Source organism: Bos mutus, chromosome 18, assembly GCF_027580195.1.
Source record: "Bos mutus isolate GX-2022 chromosome 18, NWIPB_WYAK_1.1, whole genome shotgun sequence".
NCBI classification, from domain to species: Eukaryota; Metazoa; Chordata; class Mammalia; order Artiodactyla; family Bovidae; genus Bos; species Bos mutus.
In genome coordinates this window covers 23,942,837-23,967,103 of record NC_091634.1, presented here as the reverse complement: position 1 = coordinate 23,967,103, position 24,267 = coordinate 23,942,837, and the positions used below count along the sequence as shown (strand labels likewise).

General features: G+C 35.7%; 1 long non-coding RNA gene and 1 other non-coding gene across 4 annotated transcripts in view; one reads left to right on the top strand and one right to left on the bottom strand.

Moving 5' to 3' along the window:
- Positions 1–24,267, top strand: part of LOC138991677 (uncharacterized) — a 235,836-nt gene that overhangs the window by 142,438 nt on the left and 69,131 nt on the right. The window lies entirely within an intron of this gene.
- LOC138991901 (U6 spliceosomal RNA) lies at positions 19,333–19,436 on the bottom strand. Its single transcript, XR_011467796.1, has one exon. It is a non-coding gene; the product is annotated as a U6 spliceosomal RNA (small nuclear RNA).

The following is a 24,267-nucleotide window of genomic DNA, read 5'->3' as shown; positions in this document are numbered from 1 at the left end:
CTAGGTTTTTTGCATCAGTTGATATGATTATGTGATTTAGCCTCTGAATTTTGAATATTTAACCAGTCTTCTGTCCCTGTAATAAACCCCACTTGCTCATGGGTTTTCAATCCTTTTTCTATATTGCTGAATTATATTTGATAATTTTTGTTAAGCATTTTTGCATCTATGTTAATAAGGGATATTGGTCTCTAGTTCCCCCCTCCTCTCTATGTTTCTTTCTCTCCTTTCTTTTTTTCTTTCCTTCCTTCCTCCTTTTTTTTTTCTTTTTGGTATTCTCTTTGTCTGGTTTTGGTGACAGGGTAATGCTAGCTTCATAAAATGAGATGGAAAATATCCCTTCTATTTTGTGTTATAGATTTTGTAGAATTGGTGTTAATTCTTCCTTAAACATTTAGTAGCATTCTCCAGGGAAACCATCTGGGCCTAGGAATTTCTTCTTTTGTAGTTTTTTAAATTATAAATTCAATTTATTTAATACTTATAGGGATATTCAGATGATCTATTTCATACTGAGTAATTTGTGGAGATTTAAATTGTTTTGGAATTAGTCCATTTAATCTAAATTGTCAAGTTTAGATGTATAGAGTTATCTCTAGCTTTTTCTTATTATCCCTTTGATGTTTGAAGGGTCTGAAGTGGTATTCTCTGTTTTATTCCAGATATTGGTAATTACTATGTTTGTCCATTTTATTGGCATTTTCAAAAAACCAATTTGTTTCATTTTCTCAATTGTTAATCTCTTTTCAATTTCACTGATTTCCTATCTATTATTTTCTTTCTTCTGCTTGTTTTAGGTTTATTATCTTCTCTTTCTAGGTTCTTGAGATTGATCTTAGGTTACTGATTTGAGAATTTTCTTATTTTGTAGTGTATATAGTTAGTAGTATAAATTTATTGCATTCTATTTTCTATACCAAAAAACTATATATCATTTTAAAATTCCACTTACAACAAGAATAAAAGCATAACATATATTATAAATCTATAGAAGGAGGTACAAAATCTTTATCATCAATAATAAACCTTATTAAAACTAAAAATCTAAATAAATGGAGAGAAACTATGTTCATTAATTGAAAGACTGAATATCATAACCATAATAGCTTCCCCAAACTAGCCCTAATCATTGGATTGCAACAGATTTAAATACTGTGCATTTGAATTGAGTATTTCATACTCATTAGATTGACAAAAAATAAGTTTTAGAATATTTACAAGCACACATATAGAGAAATAACCTCAGCAACTACAGGGGTAGCAAAAAATAGGTGCAGTCACTTTGAGGAACAGTTTGTTAGAAAAGTTGAAGATGCTCATATGTACCTTTGCAAAACTCTCATATGTGTCCACAAGGAAAGTTAAAATTAATGTTCATTGCTATATTGCCAATAATAATGAAAAATTGGGAATACCTAATTGTTCATCAGTAAGAGAATGGGTGAATTAATCTGGAAATATTCATTCAGTGGCACACATATAGCACTTAAAGTATATGAATGAGAGCTCCATGTATCAATAGGAATAAAACTCCAAAATGCAATGTTGAGCTTGAAAATATTGCAGACTATGCACAGTATATCATCAGTATAACTTCTAAAACATGCAAAGCACAGTGGACATCGGATTCGGGGTGCAGTTTACATCTGGGAGGCAAGAAGAGAGGAAATAAGGTTATGAAGGCCTCCCCATAAAGCTTAAACTGTAACTGTAATGTTCTATTTCTTTTTTTAATTAATTAATTTATTTTAATTTGAGGCTAATTACTTTACAATATTGTGGTGGTTTTTGCCATACATCGACATGAATCAGCCACAAAAATGTTTTCTTAAAAAAAAAATTAAGCAGGATTTCCCTGGTGGTCCTTGCAATGCAGAGGACATGGGTTTGATCCCTGGTCAAAGAGTGAAGCAGCCAGGCCCAAGAGCCTGCAATAAAAGATCGTACATGATGCAAAAGACCTGACACAGTCAAATAAATAAATAGATTTTTTTGATTAAGCCAATATGGAAACATGTTAAATGTAACAAAACTAGATAGTGGCTATACAGGTATTTAATGCCATTATTCTTTTAACTATTTTGTATGCTTGAAATATTTAATAAAGTTTTAGAAGAAAATGAAAACAAATGCTATTTTGCTAATGGACCCAGGAACACATACAGCTTATTTTCAGAATAGAAATCCTGAAAGGAGGACAGGGAATAAAATTATCAAAGACCATTGTGAAAGAAAGTAATATAGTCAGTGTATGTAAAGTTAATCAGTTTGTACCTGTGTAACTGACTAATAAATGTTCCATTTAAACCTCTAATTCTGAGGTGCTGGCTGGGCACCTGTGGAGCCACAGGCTGAGCCTCACATAACAGCTGTTCTCTTTTGCTGTTCATCTTTCTTTATCAATGTCCAATCTCTCTTTCTCCTCCCTCTTTCCTAGATGTGATGCTATGATCTAATGTGTGAACAAAACATGATTCTAATGTTTTGTCCTTTCATCTGTTGATGAGAAGCAGGAAACATTTCTTTATTTCAATTGATGCCTTTTCAAAGTCAAAGGGCACACATACAAGAGACTTAAACCAAGTCTCTATGCCTATACATCTCCTCAAAGAGGCCTTTTTTTTTCCAGAAAAAAAGGTGGGAGGTAACATTTTCAGAATCTTCCAATAGAAACCATTTCTCTTTTCCTTTTAATCTCTAGCCTTCCTCACACAGAAAGCTCTCTTTGTTGAAGTTCACTACCAGGACAGGTATGTGTGTCAAGTGTTCATGATCTATTGAAAGAGCTACTAATTTGATAATATATAAGCCTTGAACATATACACACAAAGAATCCTTTGTTAATTTCTATAGGGGAGGATCAGATCCATTTAGTGTAATATACTACATAGAATGTGAGTCTATGAAGATTCTACCTGATTCATCTTAAAATTGAAAGACATTGTTAATATATGACATGGTTTTCCAAGCCAGCACAAAGAGGTAATAGGACAAATTTTCAATCAACAATCATATTTAGTAAAGGCCTATAGATTCTGTTATCAGCAATAGATCTATTTATGCTAGATGGTGATAATTGTTATAGAGAAAAATAAATCAAGGTAAAGGAGATAGAGAATACCAAGTGCTGGGAGAGATTGCTCTTTTATAATGGGTGATCAGGAATGATACCAGAAATAAGAGAAAGAGAAAGACGTGACTCTGAAGAAAGAATATTTCAGCTAGAGGGAGCAGCTATAGGACTCAGAAAGTGAGAGTGTACACGACCCCTTCCAGGAACAATAAGAAGGCCAGTGGTTGCTGGAGTAGAGTAAAGGAGATGAAGGCTAGAAGGAAATGAGCTCAGAGGAGTACAGGTGGAGGGTGGTTAGATCAAGTAGGGTCTAGTAAGTCAAGGTAAGGACTTTGACTTCAAATGAGACAGGAGGCCACTGAAGGATTTTGATCAAAGGAGAGACTTTTGGTGTTAGAGAAAGGAGGATGCCTGTAAGTGAGTCTTCCTTCATATATTTATAAATGTAACAGCAACAGCAATAGTTATTATTTTGAGCTAAAAATTTTAACACTATTGTATTTTTCAAACATTCATGTATTTAATCCTTACCATAGCACTGTGAAATAGGTCATTATTGTCTCCCATTTTCCTACTGAGGAAAGTAAAACACAAAGAGGTTCATTCACCAAGTCATCCACGGCCACACAGCCACTAAATGTCATAGCTTGGATTCCAACCCAGGCAGTCTGACTTTGTTGCTTCCACTCTTATTAACAAAAATGCCATACTGTTTATACTTCAGAGGACTGTGTGGGTGTGTATATCCTAAAAATGTTAAAATCCACCAAATAAATAAAATGAATGAAATAATGGAAAGAATAGAATTATAATAGAAATGCATTCTATAAGTAGTTTTAGGTAGAAGATGACATTCTCTAAGTAGTTTTAGGTAGTAGTTTTAGGTAGAAGGTAGTTTTGGTAGATCCTTGTCTTGAGGGGGGAAATGACTTGTAAAAGATACATGTATGTGAAAGAATTTTGTATTGAAGGAAGAACATTTCTGTAAATATTTAATTAAAAGGCTAACTTAAAGGATAGGAAAGGATTAAAATCTAAGTGGCAATATTTCATCCAGGTGAGAATTGATTGCTACTGGATAAAATGAAACTTGAATAAGATCAACAAAAAACTAAAGAAATAAAGTGTTTTTGTCATTCTATAGAAGACTGAGCTCTGACATGCCACAATATGTCCTGAAAGCACCTACCTCTGTTATTCTTTACCTATTTGCTGGATTAAACTAGGTTTCAAGATCAGTTCCATTTGAAAGGAAAATGTTGCTAGTGGTGGTTTAAGACACTTTTTTTTTGTTCAGTATTTAAACTGAGTCATCCAATTTGAGACTATTGTGTCACATTTTCCACCTTTCATTCTCCTCAAGAGGCAAGAGTCAGGAGAAACACAAGTGATGAACATTAGTGGCAGAGTGTGTGGTTACAAGAATCAATAAACCACAGGATACTTCAGATACTGAAACAGTTTAGAAAAAAAGAAAAGGTGAGGCTACTATGTGGAGTCCACAAAAAAAGAGTGATTGTCTAAAGCTGGCACTCAGAGTGTGAGAACCCAGCCCATAATTAAAGCTTCCTTATCCCATTATAACTCCTTCTTTTATTAATATGCAGACATCCTGAGAGAACCCATAACCTTGACTGCCTTTGAATGTTTTACAGAATTAACATTTTACAAAATAACAGTGCAATTTAGTAAAGAAATTAACACATACTGTGTAGTACTTAAGTTGTAATTGCAACCGTGTTAAACAGTTGCATGCAGATTAAAGAAAGCCTCTCTTCTCATATTTTAAGACTTAACACCGGTTCACTCTCATCTCTCAATGTCTCGTTTGATGACATAAAGCATCACAACCTCAAAAAAAGCTGTTTAGGATTTTCAATTTTTATTAAAATTCTTCCTCCCTCCCAGCCTGATTTTTTAAGTTCATTTTAATTTCTTCCATATTTAATTGTATAATTCAGACTGATAAACTTTTATTTGCCAACTCTTTCATTGAGCCTTTAATTGAACAGATATAGACTATCCTCTGTGAATTCTAGATTAGCCAAACAAAAGAGAAAACTAGGAATACTCCTGACAGTGCTACCAGTTTTAACATGTCCCTTGTCCTCATTTCTTCAGTTCCAGCTTTTAGACACTTAAATCGAGTAGTGTTAGCTCAGATAGAGACTTTATAATAGAAGTAAGCTTTTAGAAATAAATTCTAAAAGCAGAGGACTTTTTCATTGTTTCAAGAATAAGTCAGAAAATAATGACAGGAAGCAGCAAGAACAGAAATGAACTAGTTTAAAAAGACACTCTTCGGGACTGAAGAAAAGAGGAATGCCAGTGGGGGCAAACTGAAGGAGGTTTTTCAACTTGATAACAGTAAGTGTAGCTGTTCCTTATATGTATTTTAAATGAACAGGCTTTTAGCTTGCCTATGCAAAGCTGACATTTACTGAGCACCTCTTATGTTCCCAACAGTCCTTCACTTGTCTCAACTTACTTAATCCTAATAACAACTCCATGAGGTCATTACCATTATTTCTTCCGTTTTATAGATGAGTAACTGAGGTACAGAGAATGTAATTAATTTGTGAGTGGTGGTGCCAGGTTTCAAACTCAACAAAGCCTGTGCCCTTTACCATTATGGTAAATCAGCTCTAAGATAGCAATTCTGTACTTCATTATTATACAAGAAATGTAAAATTATTTTTTGCACAAAAACAAATCCTAACAGCTTTTAATTTGTCACATATCAGAGGGGAGGATATTTTAAATGCAGAGATGTGGCGAGATTCTGGACCTACCAAACAGGTAATAGACGCTTTCTGAATTGGGAGCAAAGGTATAGTGTCGTATCTGATTGGTTGAGAAAGAGAGAGGAGTTTCATTTCACACATTTAAATTTTTTTCCTAATTTTTGTACTTGTTTTATAGTAATACAAACTATAGAAGTTATTTTTCTAAATTTATCTTTAAAAAGGTTTTTTTTTTTCAATACTACTAAATAGAACAAAAAGTATGTACAGTTCAGTTCAGTGAGTTCAGTCGCTCAGTTGTGTCCAACTCTTTGTGACCCAATGGACTGCAGCACGCCAGGCCTCCCTGTCCATCGCCAACTCCCAGAGTTTACTCAAACTCATGTGCATTGAGTCAGTGATGCCATCCAACCATCTCATCCTCTGTCATCCCCTTCTCTTCCTGCCTTCAGTCTTTCCCAGCATCAAGATATTTTCAAATGAGTCAGTTCTTCACATCAGGTGGCCAAAGTATTGGAGTTTCAGCTTCAGCATCAGTCCTTCCAGTGTATGTCCAAATTATGTACAGGTGAGATTAATAGGATATACTAACTATGGAATTGTCTACTATACAGAAAATATGAGGATGAACACATTGAAGATTATCTAATTTTCAACAAAATTTAAATGTTAGCGTGCTTGTGTGCGTGCTGAGTTGCTTCAGTCATGTCTGACTGTTTGCAACCCTATGGACTGTAGCCTGCCAGGCTCCTCTGTCCGTGGGATTCCCCAGGCAGGAATACTGGAGTGGGTTGCCATACTCTCCTCCAGGGGATCTTCTTCACCCAGGGATCAAACCTGAGTCTCCTGCAGCTCCTGCACTGGCAGGCGGATTCCTTACCGCTGAGCCACCTGGGAAGCCGTTAAATGTTAGTTAATGGTTATATTTCTTGGTGTGAAGACAAGTGATTTTGCACTTTCTTTGTGCTTTTCTTTAATTCTAATTTTTCTTTCATTAACTTGTTTTCCCCATTGTAATAGAAGTCATTTTTTTTAAAGCTTCATGAATTTGAATGAAATTTAATTAAAGATTATTCTGTAATTAATTTGAAATTTTTTTAAGAGGCTGATTTAATTTACTGCATTCTAAACTCACTGAAGGCAGAAAATTTAAGTTCTACTTCTTTTAACTTCCCATAATACCTTTTCTTGCAGATAGTACCAGCCTAATACGTAATTATGGACAAAAAAATTCTTATTGTGAACCCTTAAATTCACCAGAGGGAGAAGTAAAATAAAATTTAGAAACTTTAAATGAATCTTCAAAAGCTGATATAATAGAAGCAAGTACTCAGGAATAGAGAGTCATGAAACTTAAAGGAACTTACAGCAGAGTATGAAAAACTCATAAGTATCAGAGTTCCCTGTGCCATTATAATAAAGGACAGCAGCTTGAATTTCCACTAAAGTTTGCAGTTTGCCAAAAGTAGCTCTTGCAATTTCACCAGAAACTTTTTAAATATACAAGAAAGTTGATATTAAAACCACACAAGATTACCACAAGAAAATTACAAATTGATCTTTCCCATGAATATAGATATAAAAATTTTAAACAAATGCCAGCAAGTTGAATCCAGTAATATAGAAAAATTATTATGAATCAAGTTTATTCCAGGAATGAATGGGGAGTTTTTAACATTTTGAAATTAATGTAATTCACCATATTAACAGAAAAATAATAAGAGAATCATGTGGTCATCTCTATAAGTTTTTTGGTCTTTGATAAATTTTAGTAACCATTCATAATAAAAACTAGGAACAGAAAGGAAATTCTTTAACCTGATTAAGAAAATCTATAAAAATCAGAGATACTCACCATTCATCATTTCTATTCATCATTGTACTGTAGTTCCTAGCTAGTACAATAAGACAAGAAATAAGCATCAGAAAAACATAAAATTGTCGTTATTCACAAATGACCTATTAATACAAATGAAAAATCCAAATAAATTCACAATCTTCTTGTAATAGGGTATATTTCTTAAAGCACAGAGTGCTAACTGCAAATAAAAATGGATTCACCAGACTACATCAAGATTAAAAACTTCTGTTCATCAAAAGACACCCTTAAGAAGAATAAGAAGGCATACCACAACCTAGAAGATATTTACAGAAGATAATCTGACAAAACACTTGTGACTATAATATATAAATAACTCCTACAATTCAATAACAAAAAGTCATGCAACCCTATAGAAAAATAGGCAAAGATTAAAACAGCTGCTTCAAAAAAGAAAATATTTAAATGGCAATTAACATATGAGAAAGTACTCTCAGCCTTATCAGACGTAAGGTAGATACATATCAAAAGAACAAATGAGACTTCCTTGGTTGTTCAGTCATTAAGAATCCACCTTCCAATACAGGGGATATGGGTTCTATCCTTGATTGGGGAACTAAGATCCCACATGCCACGGGACAACTAATCCTGCATGCCACAACTAGAGAAGCCCACATGCCACGATGAAGACCAATAAAAGGGGCCGGGGGGGGGGGGGCGGTGGATAAGAATAGCTAAAATACCAAAAGTTGGAGAGAATAAAAGAAATTGGAATTTCCATGCACTGCTGGTAGGAGTGTTCACTGATAAAAAGCACTAGAAAACTGCTCAGCAACAACTATAAAACTGAATATATACATACCTTACACCCAGCAGTTCTACTCCTAGGTATGTGTATGCTCATAAAAAACATGTTCTAGAATTTTGTAGCACATATTTATAATAGTCAATACCAGAAACAGTCCAAATGTTCTTCAAAAACAAAATGGATAATATTGTGGCATAGTCACACAATGGAACACTTTTCAGCAGAGGTTAGCAAACTTCTTCTGTGAAGAGCCAGATAGTAAATATTCTAGTAAAAATTCTAGAATATTTACTATATGAATTTCTACCATATACCATATGAATTTCTACCCCAGTTTCTCAGCTGTATTGTTGTAGCATGAAAGCAGCCATAGCTAGTAGTTAGACAAAAGAGTGTGACTGTATTTTTTAAACTATTAATATTTATGGGCATTGAAATTTGAATTTCATGTATGTTATGTTATTAATATTATCTTTTTAATTTTTAATCATTTAAAAATGTAAATATCTTCTTTAGCCACAGCTCATACAAAAGCAGGATCATTGAAAAAGGTTTAAAAAATTTTATCAGTGACAAAATTCTAAAAGGAAAGAGGGCCTGTGAAGATGAAATGAAGTATTATTATAAAGTAGCTGAAGTTTTAAACTCTGCTTCAAACACTCTGTTTTAAAAGGTCATTTGTCTGTTTCTTAAGGAAAATGATGTAGATGGATTTTATTGCTGAGGAAATCTCCAAAAGGAACAAAAAATCAGAGAATCATTCAAGCTTTCATTAAACCTGTAGCCTTTTCAAGCATCTCTGAATATGGACTGATTAGTTCCCTTCTTAAGTCTTTGGGTCCTGCCAGTACTATAGTTAAAACTAGGTCATACTATGTCTCAACCATGCAGGCTTGAGAAAATATAGCCCTTTCAATTTATGCTATAGACATGAAATTTAATTTTCATTTTTTATATTCAGAGAATAAGAAACAGTTTATCCAAAGACATTATGTATGCTTAAATTTGTAGTGATTTCAGTTCCCATGGGTTGATTTCATTGTTTCAGGGTATCTATGGGAGACTGAAGAACTTGTTTGGGGGTTTGCTGCAGCAGTCAAGAGGCAGCTTTGCTACTGGATTCCATGAAATTGTAAAATACTTTTTTAAACTGAGAATGTATACATAGTTAAGCAAACTGTTACATAATTAGAAACCCATAAATGAATTTGTATTTTTTGTCTGTCACTGAGCTTTGAAATAAGATAAATACAGTTTTTAAAAAACTAGAATACTATACTTGCTGAGCACTCTCTTTACAGCTCCTGGGAGTATTTGCATAATGTAACACTAACTTATTTTCCATTGCTTTTGCAATTACCTCTGTACAGCATTACTGAGAATTTTTTCACCAAAATTCCTTTTGTTTAAAAACCTGCTTTATATATATATATATATATATATATATATTATCATCTTCACTTTTTTTAGACCAGCACATACAAATTATTCCAGCCAAATTTCTACAATTTTCTTATAGATTAAAAACCCTGCTGCTTATGACTGTGATACCTGGTATTATTTATGGGTTTTCATTTAAAAAAAAGGGGGGGGTTAAAAGAAAAAACACAGTATTCTCTGGCCTTTCTCTACTTTCTTCTTCTCTATTCCCCCTCTCCACAGAGGAGTTTAATTTTAAATGATAAATGTGGAAATTAGAGACCATCGAGAAAATCCAATTTGGTGAGGAGTTTTAAAAATCCCATAATAAACGCAGAGTGAAATGTATGATTTAATGCAGGGCGCCAATGGCTGCTATTATGGGCTATTAGCAAATCGAGGCTGAGAGTGAATCTTTATCACTTGGTGAGTGCGGGTTGGTCCTGCCTTTCCCTCTGCTATTGATTTGTAGCCGCTTGTCATAATGACACCGGGAAGCAATGAATGGAAGATGTGCTTTTGATAGGATTCAGGGGGGTGTTAGGGGGGTGAGAGAAAATTCAGCAAGTTTTCTATCTCTTCTGCCTGATTAGATTTTTTCTTCTTTTAAGAGCTTTCACATTCCAATAAAAATGCTAAATCAGCTCTGTACCAGAATTGTTAGGGTGTAAATAGCTAGTCACATTTAAAGGAGGAAAAGATAGAAATACCAACCATACTATGCAATGTTAGATGAATTTGACTTAATAGAAATGGAGTTTTTGTGTGTGTGTGAGTGTGTGCATGTGTGTATCTGAACACATGAGCAATATGAAGGAGTGTCAAGGCATAATACTATTAAGTACACTTACTATATAAAGATAATCTATTTTTTGTAGGGATGTGATGGCTTGCATCTAAAGTACAGTAGAAGGTGGTCTAGCTTTATATGATTAAAAAGGATCATATGAAGCCCACTTTATGAAAAGGATACATTCTGTGTGTGTGTGTGTGTGTGTTTAGCTCCATAGAGAATGAATGGAAAGAGGTAACACTTGTACTGATTATAAAGAAAATTAAACTTTCTAAATCTAACTCCTCATAGTGGAGCTTTGCTCAAAAATTTCAGCATAAAGGAAGCACACTGAGAACAAAGGCACTCACAGATTGATCCAATGGGGGGGAAATTCTCTGTAGAAGATCTACTTTAAATTTTCTTTAGAATAAATAAAAGAATAAAATTTTCCTAACCATGGTGATATGGAAATGGTTGATTTTAACCTGAGTATATTTCAGTTCTACACTTTTCAGAGGAAACAATTGCTTTCCTTCAGTATTGTTTTAATCCAAGATGATGCAAGTCCCTGTCTTCACATGCAGAAGTGCATGAATACTGGCAATATGTTATTAAAGCAATGGATTATGGCAAATGGGAGCATGGAGGTAGGGGTGCATTTACTGAACCTATTGGGCCATTTTGTTGGCTAAATCTTGATAAAACCCATCTTCTTACCTGCTTTATTTCTTAGGCGGGTCTAGATGAGACTTTTAGTAAAAGAGGAACACAAATATTCCTCCTACAGTAAGTAGAATACAACTGTTAGATCCTTGTTAAATGCTTATGGTTATAATGTATCCCTTTATCTTTACTAATACACTGTTGCACTTAAGCAGGAGCCAGGTATAGAAAATAAATATCATCTGGATCCTTAGAACAACAAATACCACCAGGTTTTCTAGTCCATTGAAATATATCATGAAAAAATTAAATTGGCCTAGCTTGTAGAATTTAATGTCAGGGAACCAAAAATCAGCTTTGAAAATAATCAAAACTAGTAATATAAATGTATTTCTCACATCTGTGAAGTGAAAAAGGCTACATACTACTCTATGTGTTAATTTCAGTAAAACTCTGTGTGTGCCTGTGTATCTGTGATTTAAAACCAATACTAAGTGATTCAGACCAAAAACAGACAACTTATCTGTAGTGAGAACTTTGTGCTATATAGGGACTACTTTCTGTTAGCCACACCACCTACCTGAAATGACCTGATGAGAGCCTGCACCTTTTCAAACTTTGAGAACAGTGCCTTCTAACAGAGAAGTTTTCACAGGCTAGGTGAAAACAGCTTTCACAGCTGCCAGAGTTCATACACTCCCATCCCCCATTCAAGGACTATGCCTAAACTGTGATAAATTAGATTGTTGCCATTTATTATGTATCATTTATTAAAAACTAATTAGCAACAGAAAGAGGCATTTCTCCAGTTTCAGTGAGGGCTTTATTTTATTGTATATAGTAGATGATTATTATTTGGTCTAAATATGGCTATTGCATGCTACAGTGAATTACCTGTATTAAAGTAATAATACAATATGTTCACATAGCTTTTGTTCTTATGTAAAAGCATAATTAATCATTCCAAGAGCACAGTGAAATACTCGTTTCCATATTTTATATATGTTAAGTGATTTCTACTGTTATCCAATCAAAAGTAATAGAGTTGAAAACAGAAGTGTGAAATACTTTTATTTTTTATTTTTTTATCCTGAGGTTGTAAATGTAAGCTATGTCATTTGATAAATTGAGATAAATATGTATTTTATAACTTGAAATTTTTCTGAAGTATCTGTGCTATTATTTACCAGAAAAATCTTTGAAAAATTATAATAATGTTTATTGTTGGTTTATTATGTCATTGGTTATTTCCTCTTTCAAACTGACAGGGTGAACATTTTCCTATATAGAAACAATATAAACTATCAACAGTTTTTCTGATTGAGATTAGCTTGAGTAAATACATGAAATAAGATAATAGTTTGTTTACAAAGCACTTTCACATGTATTAAGTGCTAGGTCATCGTTAAGGTTGCTTTTTTTATAATCGAATAATGTAGAAATGGATAGTAGAAAGAAAAGAGCCAAGTACCAAAACATATAAATACAATGAGGGAAGGGAGAAACTCAGACAAGAATAAATCATTGTTTTGTATAAATAGAAGACTAAAAATAAGGCAAATAAGATAGAAGTGAATTAGAAATTCCTAGGCATAAAAATATTAACAAGTAATAAAAATGGCACATTGAAAAAATGATCAAGATAAATGGAAATGAAGATGCTATGCAGAATTTAACTTAATGTTTTATACATCTTTTATCTTCTTAAACTTTGGGGGTAGCAAAAGAGCAAGATATTTTCCAAAAGTGCTCATAGCACAGTAACATTCCTTAAGTTCTATACATTATCACACTAATCCTCCCAATATCAACATTCCTGTGTGGTTTCTGGCAAGAATTATTGCCTCTGTTTGATGGAGAAGCTGAATCACTGTGGTGATCACTGACTTTGTCAGGGTCAATGGTGAGTCAGGAACAGAAACAGAACCCAGAGGTTTTTTAATCTGTCATGGTCTGTTTATACCCATTTCTCTGTCTAATCTGTCATCTCTTTGTTAGAACTCTTTTCTGATTGGACATTGTTCAAAGATTTAGATAACACAAGTATTTGAAGGCTCCTTGTCCTATTCTAGAAATATTAAGACACATTACCTTTTATTTTTCCCGCTTATATTTTTGGATTGGTATTATTTAACATTTTTATTGAGGTATAGTTGATTCTCAATAGTATATAGATTTCAGTGTAGAACATAGTGATTCACAGTTTTTAAAGTTTATTTAGCATATTTTCTTTAATCCCTTTTTCATGCACATTTAAGCTTATTGAATGTGAACAATGCAGAATAACATACCTCCTCCCACCAAAAAAAAAAAAAAAAACAAAATTTAAAAAGAAAACAAAACTAATAGATCTACGAATGTTTCCCTCAGTGTTCTTTTATTCCTCATTCACCAGAATGCAATTTCAGAGATCTTATATTTACCCATGTCCTGGGCCAGGTATCTGATTGACCCTCACTTTATTAAACAGGATGACATCAGTACATAAACAAGCATACATACATAGACATACCACACACATGTACATGCTTAACCTGCTTATTAGTCCTTTAGTTCTTCATGCTCTGGCTTAATTCATCGTGCATACGTTCTTTTTAAAAATGGAAAACATTACGCCCAAGATAAAGTGATAGTTAATGGAATTACTCATGGTTCAGATTACTTGGTGTGTATTAGAAAATGAAAAAAAGTATTTCCTTCACTCCTTTAAATTTCTCTGTGCTAGTGTCAAAACTGTTTAAAGGAAAATATTGCCATTATTTAATACTGCCTTTTAGATTATCTCATGCTTTCTTTTTCCTGGAATTTAAAAGTATACTCATCTTATAGTCAGGTAATTTGTTTTTCTGTGTTTCCCCTTTTGGATTTTGGTTGAACATTTTTACTATATATCATCAGAAATAAAAAGTTAAACACAAGTGTTTTTTCAGGTTTTAGGATACCACCAGCCTAACTAGATAAGTTTCCAGAGATTGAGAGGTTGAGAGAAGCTATTATTGTAACTGTACTTCTGTCTGAGAAAATTAGCTCCTCTTTTTATTGGTACTATGAAAAATTTTTGCAAATTATTTTCTTTAAAAGATGACCCTTCAACCAAAAGTCTGTTATTTTAAAAATAGATGTGTCTCATTTCATAAAAGTTAAACAAAGAAAACCTTCTCACTCCTTAATATATTATGATAGTATCAGTTAGCTGGCATTACAAGCCAGAAAATTGTTCTAAAGCATCACTTATTTTTCTGGCCCACATTCCAAAGAAAACCTAAAGTCCAATATAAACAGTACAATTCATGAGAAAAATGTATGAGCACATTTCATTTGCAAAATAACACTAGAGGGCGCTCTTCAGCAGGTTGCAAGAAAAGGTCTTTCTTCTGGTTTCAGAGACTGACTTGGTAATAATGGGGGTTTGAGAAGCTGGTTCAGGGAGTGGAGAAAGATGGCGTTTCACCTTTTTAAAGCTCTACTCTTCCGAAAAGACTAGAAAATTGCAATTAATGCCAATAGTACAATACATGCGTTTCTTAAAAATATTGTTTTAAATTTCAGTGAAGCATGCAATTCTAAGAAATTAGTAATCTCAATTGCATTCAAGCATCTCATATTTTTAAGAGAGGACATTTATTGTTATTTTTTAATATAGTGTTGTAAGGTTATTCCACCATGTTTCATGTTGTGTCAATATTCTTTTCCACATATGGAAAGGAAAAAAAAATTACTGGTATTTCATTTCTGGAACAGGAATGCATTTATTTCTCCTCTTAATTTGAAAAAAGCTGAAATTAAACCTGAAGTAACATTCTCTTCTCTGATAAACCTTTTTCCTTTCTTCTCTTCCCCTATAGATGAAAATCTTTTCCTTTTGAGTTTGCTTTGAAGCAACCTCTTCGCATACTATTCTAATCACTGTTCTTATTATTTTATCCTAGTCCACAAAAGGGATGTGATCTCTAAATCATATATGTTCTCTTATAATCCTTGGCATTTTCCTTCTCTCTTTTCTTTATCTCACATTTTCATTTCCCCTTTCTTAAGACACCATGCTATAAGGCTACAAGAAAAGAATAGTCTATCTAAAGATTATTAACTCAGTTTTTCCAACAAGAATTCTGAATCTGTGTAAACAGTTGGCGTTTAGATGTCTACCTATGGTAGAGATACAGTTGACAAATCGTCAGTATTAATGGCTTATAGTTAGGAAGCAGCAAAATGTATCAGTTAAGAGACTGGACTTTGGAGTTAGGTCAACTTGATTTCCTACTGGCTTTGTGAGTGTGAGTAAACATCCATAAACCTTAGTTTCCCTACTGTAAACATGGGAATGGTAATAATAGTACTTAAATTCAGAGTCGACAACTGAAATATATATATTCATCAATCACACAATAAGCAAGCAAGAAGAAAGTATTTACAATTAGTTATCATTATTTGAATTTAGCTGTGCTCTCTTATTACTATTATTGCCCTACTTGTTTAATCTTTATGCAATATCTATTTGTTCAGTTCAGTTCAGTCACTCAGTCGTGTCCGATTCTTTGCGACCCCATGAATCACAGCACGCAGGCCTCCCTGTCTATCACCAACTCCCAGAGTTCACTCAAACTCACATCCATCGAGTCAGTGATGCCATCCAGCCATCTCATCCTCTGTCGTCCCCTTCTCCTCCTGCCCCCAATCCTTTCTAGCATCAGGGTCTTTTCCAATGAGTCAACTCTTTGCGTGAGGTGGCCAAAGTATTGGAGTTTCAGCTTTAGTATTAGTCCTTCCAGTGAACACCCAGGATTGATCTCCTTTAGAATGGACTGATTGGATCTCGTTGCAGTCCAAGGGACTCTCAGAGTCTTCTCCAACACCACAGTTCAAAAGCATCTATTCTTCGGTGCTCAGCTTTCTTCACAGTCCAACTCTCATATCCATACATGAGCACTGGAAAAACCATAGCCTTGACTAAGACGGACCTTGTTGGCAAAGTAATATCTCTGCTTTTGAATATGCTATCTAGGTTGGTTATAACTTTCCTTCCAAGGAGTAAGCGTCTTTTAATTTCATGGCTGCAGTCACCATCTGCCGTGATTTGGGAGCCCCCAAAAATAAAGTCTGACACTGTTTTCACTGTTTCCCCATCTATTTGCCATGAAGTGATGGGACCAGATGCCATAATCTTAGTTTTCTGAATGTTGAGCTTTAAGCCAGCTTTTTCACTCTCCTCTTTCACTTTCATCAAGAGGCTTCTTAGTTCCTCTTCACTTTCTGCCATAAGGGTGGTGTCATCTGCATATCTGAGGTTATTGATATTTCTCCTGGCAATCTTGATTCTAGCTTGTGCTTCTTCCAGCCCAGCGTTTCTCATGATGCACTCTGCATATAAATTAAATAAGCAGGGTGACAATATACAGCCTTGACGTACTCCTTTTCCTATTTGGAACCAGTCTGTTGTTCCATGGCCAGTTCTGTTGCTTCCTGACCTGCATATAGGTTTCTCAAGAGGCAGGTCAGGTGATCTGGTATTCCCATCTCTTTCAGAATTTTCCACAGTTTATTGTGATCCACACAGTTAAATATTATAAAAAAAAAAAAAAGATAACTTGCACATGGCTCTTCCTGTATGCAGGGTCTGGGCATAAAGAAGTTTAAAGAACCTTATCCAAGACCTTCTAATCTGGGGACTGACTTGAAGACTCAGTGTCTCTGTTGTTCAGATGGGTATTTTTGTGCTCAGTTGCTTCAGTCATGTCTACCTTTTTATGAAATGACTTAAATATCTTGAATATTAAATATTGTATAATAACACTTTTTATTTTTGTCAGGCATATTATAACCTAAAAACCCAACTTAGCCTGACACAGCATGTTTTAGGGCATTCTAGTAAGGTTACCAGTCATCCATAAGGCACCCAAGTCATTTCAACTGCAAATGACCAAAGTAAAATAAAAATCTCGTGTTATATCCAGAAGGTAAAATTACATGGAGGTTTAGACTGTAGGTAGCTGCACTGCAGTTCAGTGAAGTGACAAGGTTGTTTGTTTGGGTCGTCATTGAGAGATGAACATCTGTAAGGGAAGAAAGATCACTTTTTTGTGTTCTCATGACAGACTAAAAGTTCATATCTGATCAGAAAACTGGCATTCCTGCTCTTCAGAGACATTGTGTTCTCCCCATTCCACTAGGTTCCAAAGCATTCTTATTGCTAATAGTGGAAATACTTTTTCTATTCAGTGCTTAGTCACTCAGTCATGTCCAACTCTTTGGAACCCCATGGACTGTAGCCCACCAGGCTTCTCTGTCCATGGGATTTTCTAGGCAAGAATACTGGAGTAGGTTGCCATTTCCTCCTCCAGGAGATCTTCCCTACCCAGGAATTGAACCCAGGTCTCCTGCATTGCTATGGGGAAGCCCATTTTGCTCATTATTTTCATTTTAAAATCTAACTTATTAAGCCTGTTTTCAGGGGCTAGGAATACAGATGTTTAAAGAACCTTTGACTTTAAAGCTCATGTCTTTACCTAACTTGACTCCACTCTAAAACTTTCTGGGGACCTCATCATATCAACAATTGCAAACATAAAAGCACATGCATAAAAAAGACTATAGACATAAAACAAAATTTCTTGATTAAGAGATAATACCCAAGGCTATCTACTTAGAAGGCTTTCCTAGATCCTTTTTATTTATAAATTCTTATCACTCAGTAAACTTTCCTTCTCTGACTGTCATCCTTATTGAGTCTAGTAAACTGAGTTAGATTTTCATATAACTCAAGAAAACTAAATCTGTTGACATTGATGGCTTTCTAGAAAGTATTCCTTCTTGTGAGCCAAACTGAAACCAGTTCCTATACAGAGTTAATGTTGGATAACATCTTGTTTCAGATTATACTTGTGTAACATGAAACAATTTAAGATAACTGGTCAGGAGATTAATTTCTGTGTCATTGGACAAAGCACTAAACTCATTTGATTTTCTTGAAATCTTTTTTCTACTCATAGTTTGTTTCAAAGCTTCATCATTTGTTCCTACATTATTACTATAAATATGCAATGCTTATTCTCTGTAAGGGCTTCCTTGGTGGCTCAGATGGTAAAGAATCCGTCTGCCAATGCAGGAGACATGGGTTTGATCCCTGGGTCGAGAAGATCCCCTGGAGAAGGAAATGGCAACACACTCCAGTCTTCTTGCCTGGAAAATCCCACGGACAGAAGAGCCTGGTGGGCTACAGTCCATGGGGTCACAAAGAATCTCCTTAGCTTCTTCATATGTAACATGAGAATAATGATAGGACCTACCCCATAAGGTGATTATGATAGTCCGTTAAGGTAATACATTAAAATGATTATTGTGTTTGACATCAGAAGACTGATGAGAATTTGATACACTACATGTGCCCTTTTCTCTAAAAGGCATTAAAATTAATTGCTCTTTTTAAAATTTTTACTTTAATTGAAAAATAGTCTTTCTCTTAGAAGATCTCATCCCTACCCCAGGCTTCAGTTATCTGCCTTTAATTCTTTTTTTTTCCTTTTTTTTGGCCTTTGATTCTTAAATTTCTATCTGTAGTCAGTTCTGCTTGATATTTCTAAACATAATCCCAAAGCAGCATGTCCAAAACTGTACTCATCATCTTCAAATTCCCACTCCTTTTGTCTTTCATTCCTTACCTTTTCAAAATGGCTTCACTATATAGCCAATTGAAGAAATATAAGAATCCTTTTTTGAACCTCCAGTCCATGTTCAGTTCATCAAGTTCTGTTAATTTTAATTTACAAATATCTTAAATTCAACCACTTCTATCAGTACTGAAGTGGGTAGTCTATCCCTTCTCCAGCGGATCGTTGGGACCAAGTGATTGTACTGGGGTATCCTGCCTGGCATGGCACCCCACTCCAGTACTCTTGCCTGGAAAATCCCATGGACGGAGGAGCCTGGTGGGCTGCAGTCCATGGGGTCGCACAGAGTCAGACACGGCTGAAGCAACTTAGCAGCTCCTGCCTTGCAGGTGGATTCTTTACTAACTGAGCTATGAGGGAAGCACCAAAAAATATGGACTATTTCACAGATTTGCATGTCATACTTGTGCAGGGGCCATGCTAATCTTCTCTGTACCATTCCAATTTTAGTATGAAAGTGAAAGTGAAGTTGCTCAGTTGTATCCGACTCTGCGACGCCATGGACTGTAGCCTGCCAGGCTCCTCCGTCCATCGGGTTTTCCAGGCAAGAACACTGGAGTGGGTTGCCATTTCCTTCTCCAGGAGCTCTTCCCAACCCAGGGATTGAACCCGGGTCTCCCGCATTGTAGACAGACGTTTTACCGTCTGAGCCACCTGGGAAGTCGTGTATGTGCTGCCAAAGCAAGCACAAGGGCACGTTGCCTCACTGTCGGGGAATCTAACCCCTGGTCTCCTGCATGACAGGCGGGGATCGTCACCACTATTCTAACGAGGACAGCAAAGTCGCTCAGACGTGTGCGACTCTTTGCTACCCCATGGACTATACAGTCCATGGAATTCTCCAGGCCAGAATACTGGAGTAGGTAGCTTTTCCCTAGTCCATGGAATTCTCCAGGCCAGAATACTGGAGTGGGTAGCTTTTCCCTTCTCCAGGGGATCATCTCAACCCAGGGATTGAACCCAGGTCTTCTGCAATGCAGGCGAATTCTTTACCAGCTGAGCCACAGGTGAAGCCCAAGAATACTGGAGTGGGTAGCTTTTCCCTTCTCCAGCGGATCTTCCCGAGCCAGGAATTGAACCAGGGTCTCCTGCATTGCAGGCGGATTCTTTACCAACTGAGCTGTCAGGGAAGCCCTCTGTATCCATTACTCTGTATCCATTACTACCACCCCATTACTATCATCTTTCATTTGGTCTACTGTAGGACTTCCTGTTTTTCCTACATTCTTTCTTCTGACAATCACTTCTCCATATCACAACCAAGATGATGCTTTTAAAAAACACAAATCTAATTATTTCTGTCCTGTTTGTGAAACTTAAGGCTTCCCATTTCTCCTAAGATGAAGACTTGACATTCTTAATGTGGCATTCCAAGCCAAGCATGATCCAGACTTTGCCTGAAGCTAGAAGTGAGAAGGGGAGATTGATCATATTAGGGTTGGGAGGAATTTCCGGAGGTGATAGAAATATTCTGTACCTTGCTTATGGTGTTGTTGGTTTCATGACTTAGTACATTGGTCAAAACTTATGGAACTGTTAGTCACTCAGTCGTGTCCAACTCTTTGTGACCCCACAGAGTATAGCCTGCCAGGCTTCTCTGTCCATGTAATTCTCCAGGCAAGAATACTGGAGTGGATTGCCATTCCCTTCTCCAGAGGAACTTTCCAACCCAGGGATTGAACCCTGGTCTCCTGCCTCACTTAAGAAGAGTGAATTTTGTTCACCTTAAAAAAGACAGAAATTCTGCCATGTGACAACATGGATGATTCAGAGGATATTGTACCAAGTGAAATAAGCCAGACACAAAAAGATATTGTATTATCTCACTTATATATGGAATCTTTTTTTTTTTTTTTTTTGAGTCCTACTCAGAGTAGAAAGTTGATTACCAAAGACTAAGGGTGGGAAAAAAGGGGAGACATTAATCAAAGGTGCAAAAATTCAGCTATGACATGAATTAGTTCTGGAGACTGAATGTACAGCATGGTGACTGTAGTTAACAATAATATACTGTATACTTGAAATTGCTAAAAGAGTAGACATCATTTGTTCTCACTACAAAAAATAATAGTGACTATGGGTGGTGATGAATAATGTTACTTTGTGGTAATTTGTCAAAATAAATAAAAATCAAAAAGGATAAATTTTACCATATGAAAATTATGGTTCATTGAAGCTTATTTTTTAAATAAAAAAAAAACAAGAATGTGATATTTGGCTAATAATTTGATACCAAAAATTGATTATTGAAATTTAAATGTCATCATCAGAGTAGGAAGCTATACTGCATCATCTATGTCTGTAAAGTTAACCACTGCTTTCCAACTCTGATTTCTAAGATTCAGTGTTAGATGCCTCAAATATTTTAAAAGTAGCATGCATAGGTTTTGCTTTTATAATTTTATAAAGTCTGTATTATGATCAGACATACTGCTATTAGTCAGTGATACTGCTGTTTCTAGCCCCAAACATGGTATAGTTTTTTTTTTGATAGAATCTTTGCTTCTTTAGCAATTTGTATCCCTGGACCACTGTAACAAGTGGCTCCTATTACATCTACTTAGGTTACAGGAGTTTCTATTATTAAAAGTTTTCATCAGCTGTGTGTGTGTGTGTGTATGTCAGTCGCTCAGTTGGGTCTGACTCTTTGCAACCCTATGGACGTTAGGCCACCAGGCTCCTCTGTCCCTGTGATTTCCAAGGCAAGAATACTGAAGTGGGTTGCCATTTCTCCTCCAGGGGATCTTCCTGATGCAGGGATCGAACCCATGTCTCCTGCATCTCCTGCATTGCAGGTAGATTCTTTACTGCTGAGTTACTGGGGAAGCCGTTCTTTATCTATAATTAACTGTATTTACAATACAATAATAATAGCTACTATTTTTCAATCACCTCTGTGTTTCAAGGGCTTTTTTGACTTTCAATCTACTTGTTCTATCTATACAGAAAAGAGTGTGGAAATCATCAATTTACACTTGCAAATTTGACTGTTTCTTCTTTTAGATTAATCCATTTGTCCATCCTTTATTTTGAGGTTCTCTTATCAAGTACACATATATTTAGGATTTGTATGTCTTCTTGATGAATTTACCCTTTTATCATTGGGAAATGCCCCTGTTTGTTTCTGATAATATTCTTTATTCTGGTGTCATTTTGCCTGATGATTAATATAGCCATGCCAATTTTCTCATGACTAGTATATGAATGTTATATATTTTTGCATCCTTTTAATCTATATCTTTATATTTAAATTAGAATTTGTTATAGATAGCATATAGTTAAATTTTACTTTTTTATTCATTCTGACAGCCCCTGACTTTTGTTTAACCATTTACATTTAATATTATATTTAATTTATGTCATCAATATAGGTGGTTTAAATGAACTTCTTGTAGTATAATTCTCTGTTTCATCTGTTTTTTTTTCCTCTTTTATTTTCCTCTCTTATTTGAGATTATTTCAATATTTCTCTTTTTATCTTTTCTGTTATCTGATTAGCCAAATTTATATGTTTAATTTTTTTAGTAGTTGCTCTAGGGTTATATATGCCAAAGCCTTTGACTGTGTGGATCACAATAAACTGTGGAAGATTCTGAAAGAGATGGGAATCCCAGACCACCTGACCTGCCTCTTGAGAAACCTATATGCAGGTCAGGAGGCAACAGTTAGAACTGGACATGGAACAACAGACTGGTTCCAAATAGGAAAAGGAGTACGTCAAGGCTGTATATTGTCACCCTGCTTATTTAACTTACATGCAGAGTACATCATGAGAAATGTTGGGCTGGAGGAAGCACAAGCTGGAATCAAGATTGCTGGGAGAAATATCAATAACCTCAGATACACAGATGACACCACCCTTATGGCAGAAAGTGAAGAGGAACTAAAAAGCCTCTTGATGAAAAAAAAGAGGAGAGTGAAAAGTTGGCTTAAAGCTCAACATTCAGAAAACGAAGATCATGGCATCTGGTCCCATCACTTCATGGGAAATAGATCGGGAAACAGTGGCAGACTTTATTTTGGGGGTCTCCAAAATCACTGCAGATGGTGATTGCAGCCATGAAATTAAAAGACGCTTACTAACCTAGATAGCATATTGAAAAGCAGAGACATTACTTTGCCAAAAAAGGTCCGTCTAGTCAAGGCTATGGTTTTTTCCAGTGCTCATGTATGGATATGAGAGTTGGACTGTGAAGAAAGCTGAGCACCGAAGAATTGATGCTTTTGAACTGTGGTATTGGAGAAGACTCTTGAGAGTCCCTTGGACTGCAAGGAGATCCTATCAGTCCATTCTGAAGGAGATCAGCCCTGGGTGTTCATTGGAAAGACTGATGCTAAAGCTGAAACTCTAATACTTTGGCCACCTTATGCGAAGAGTTAACTCATTGGAAAAGATTCTGATGCTGGGAGGGATTAGGGGCAGGAGGAGAAGGGAACGACAGAGGATGAGATGGCTGGATGGCATCACCGACTCAATGGATGTGAGTTTGAGTGAACTCCGGGAGTTGGTGATGAACAGGGAGGCCTGGCGTGCTGCGATTCATGGGGTCGCAGAGTCGAACACGACTGAGCGACTAAACTGAACTGAACTGAACCTTTTAAAATCTACCATGAAATAATTTTGCCACTTCCTGTATGATAGAACTATTTTACAACAGTGTACTTCTGTTCCTCCTCCTAACCTTTGTACTGCTGCAACCAAACATTTAACTCCTGTGTAGTTACAAATTGCCGGAGAAGGCAATGGCACCCCACTCCAGTACTCTTGCCTGGAAAATCCCATAGACGGAGGAGCCTGGTGGGCTGCAGTCCGTGGGGTCACAAAGAGTCAGACACGACTGAGCAACTTCACTTTCACTTTTCACTTTCATGTGTTGGAGAAGGAAATGGCAACCACTCCAGTACTCTTGCCTGGAGAATCCCAGGGACCGCAGAGCCTGGTGAGCTGCTGTCTATGGGGTCACACAGAGTCAGACACGACTGATGCGACTTAGCAGCAGCAGCAGCAGTAGTTACAAATTGCACAGCACAATGATACTAGTTTTGCTAGTATTTTCTATAAAAGTCCAGATAGTAAATAGTAACTATTTTTGCCTTGGTGAGCCATGTAGTTTGAAATGCTCGACTCAGCCATCAGCTATACACAATATGTGATAGAATGAACTTGGCTGCTTTATAGGGAAACTTTATTTTTCAAAACAGGAACAGATTTGGCTCTTAGCCTTAATTTACTGACTTTCTCTTAAAAGTCAACTGTGGGGCTTCCCTGGTGGCTCAGTGCTAAGTAGTCTGCCTGCCCATG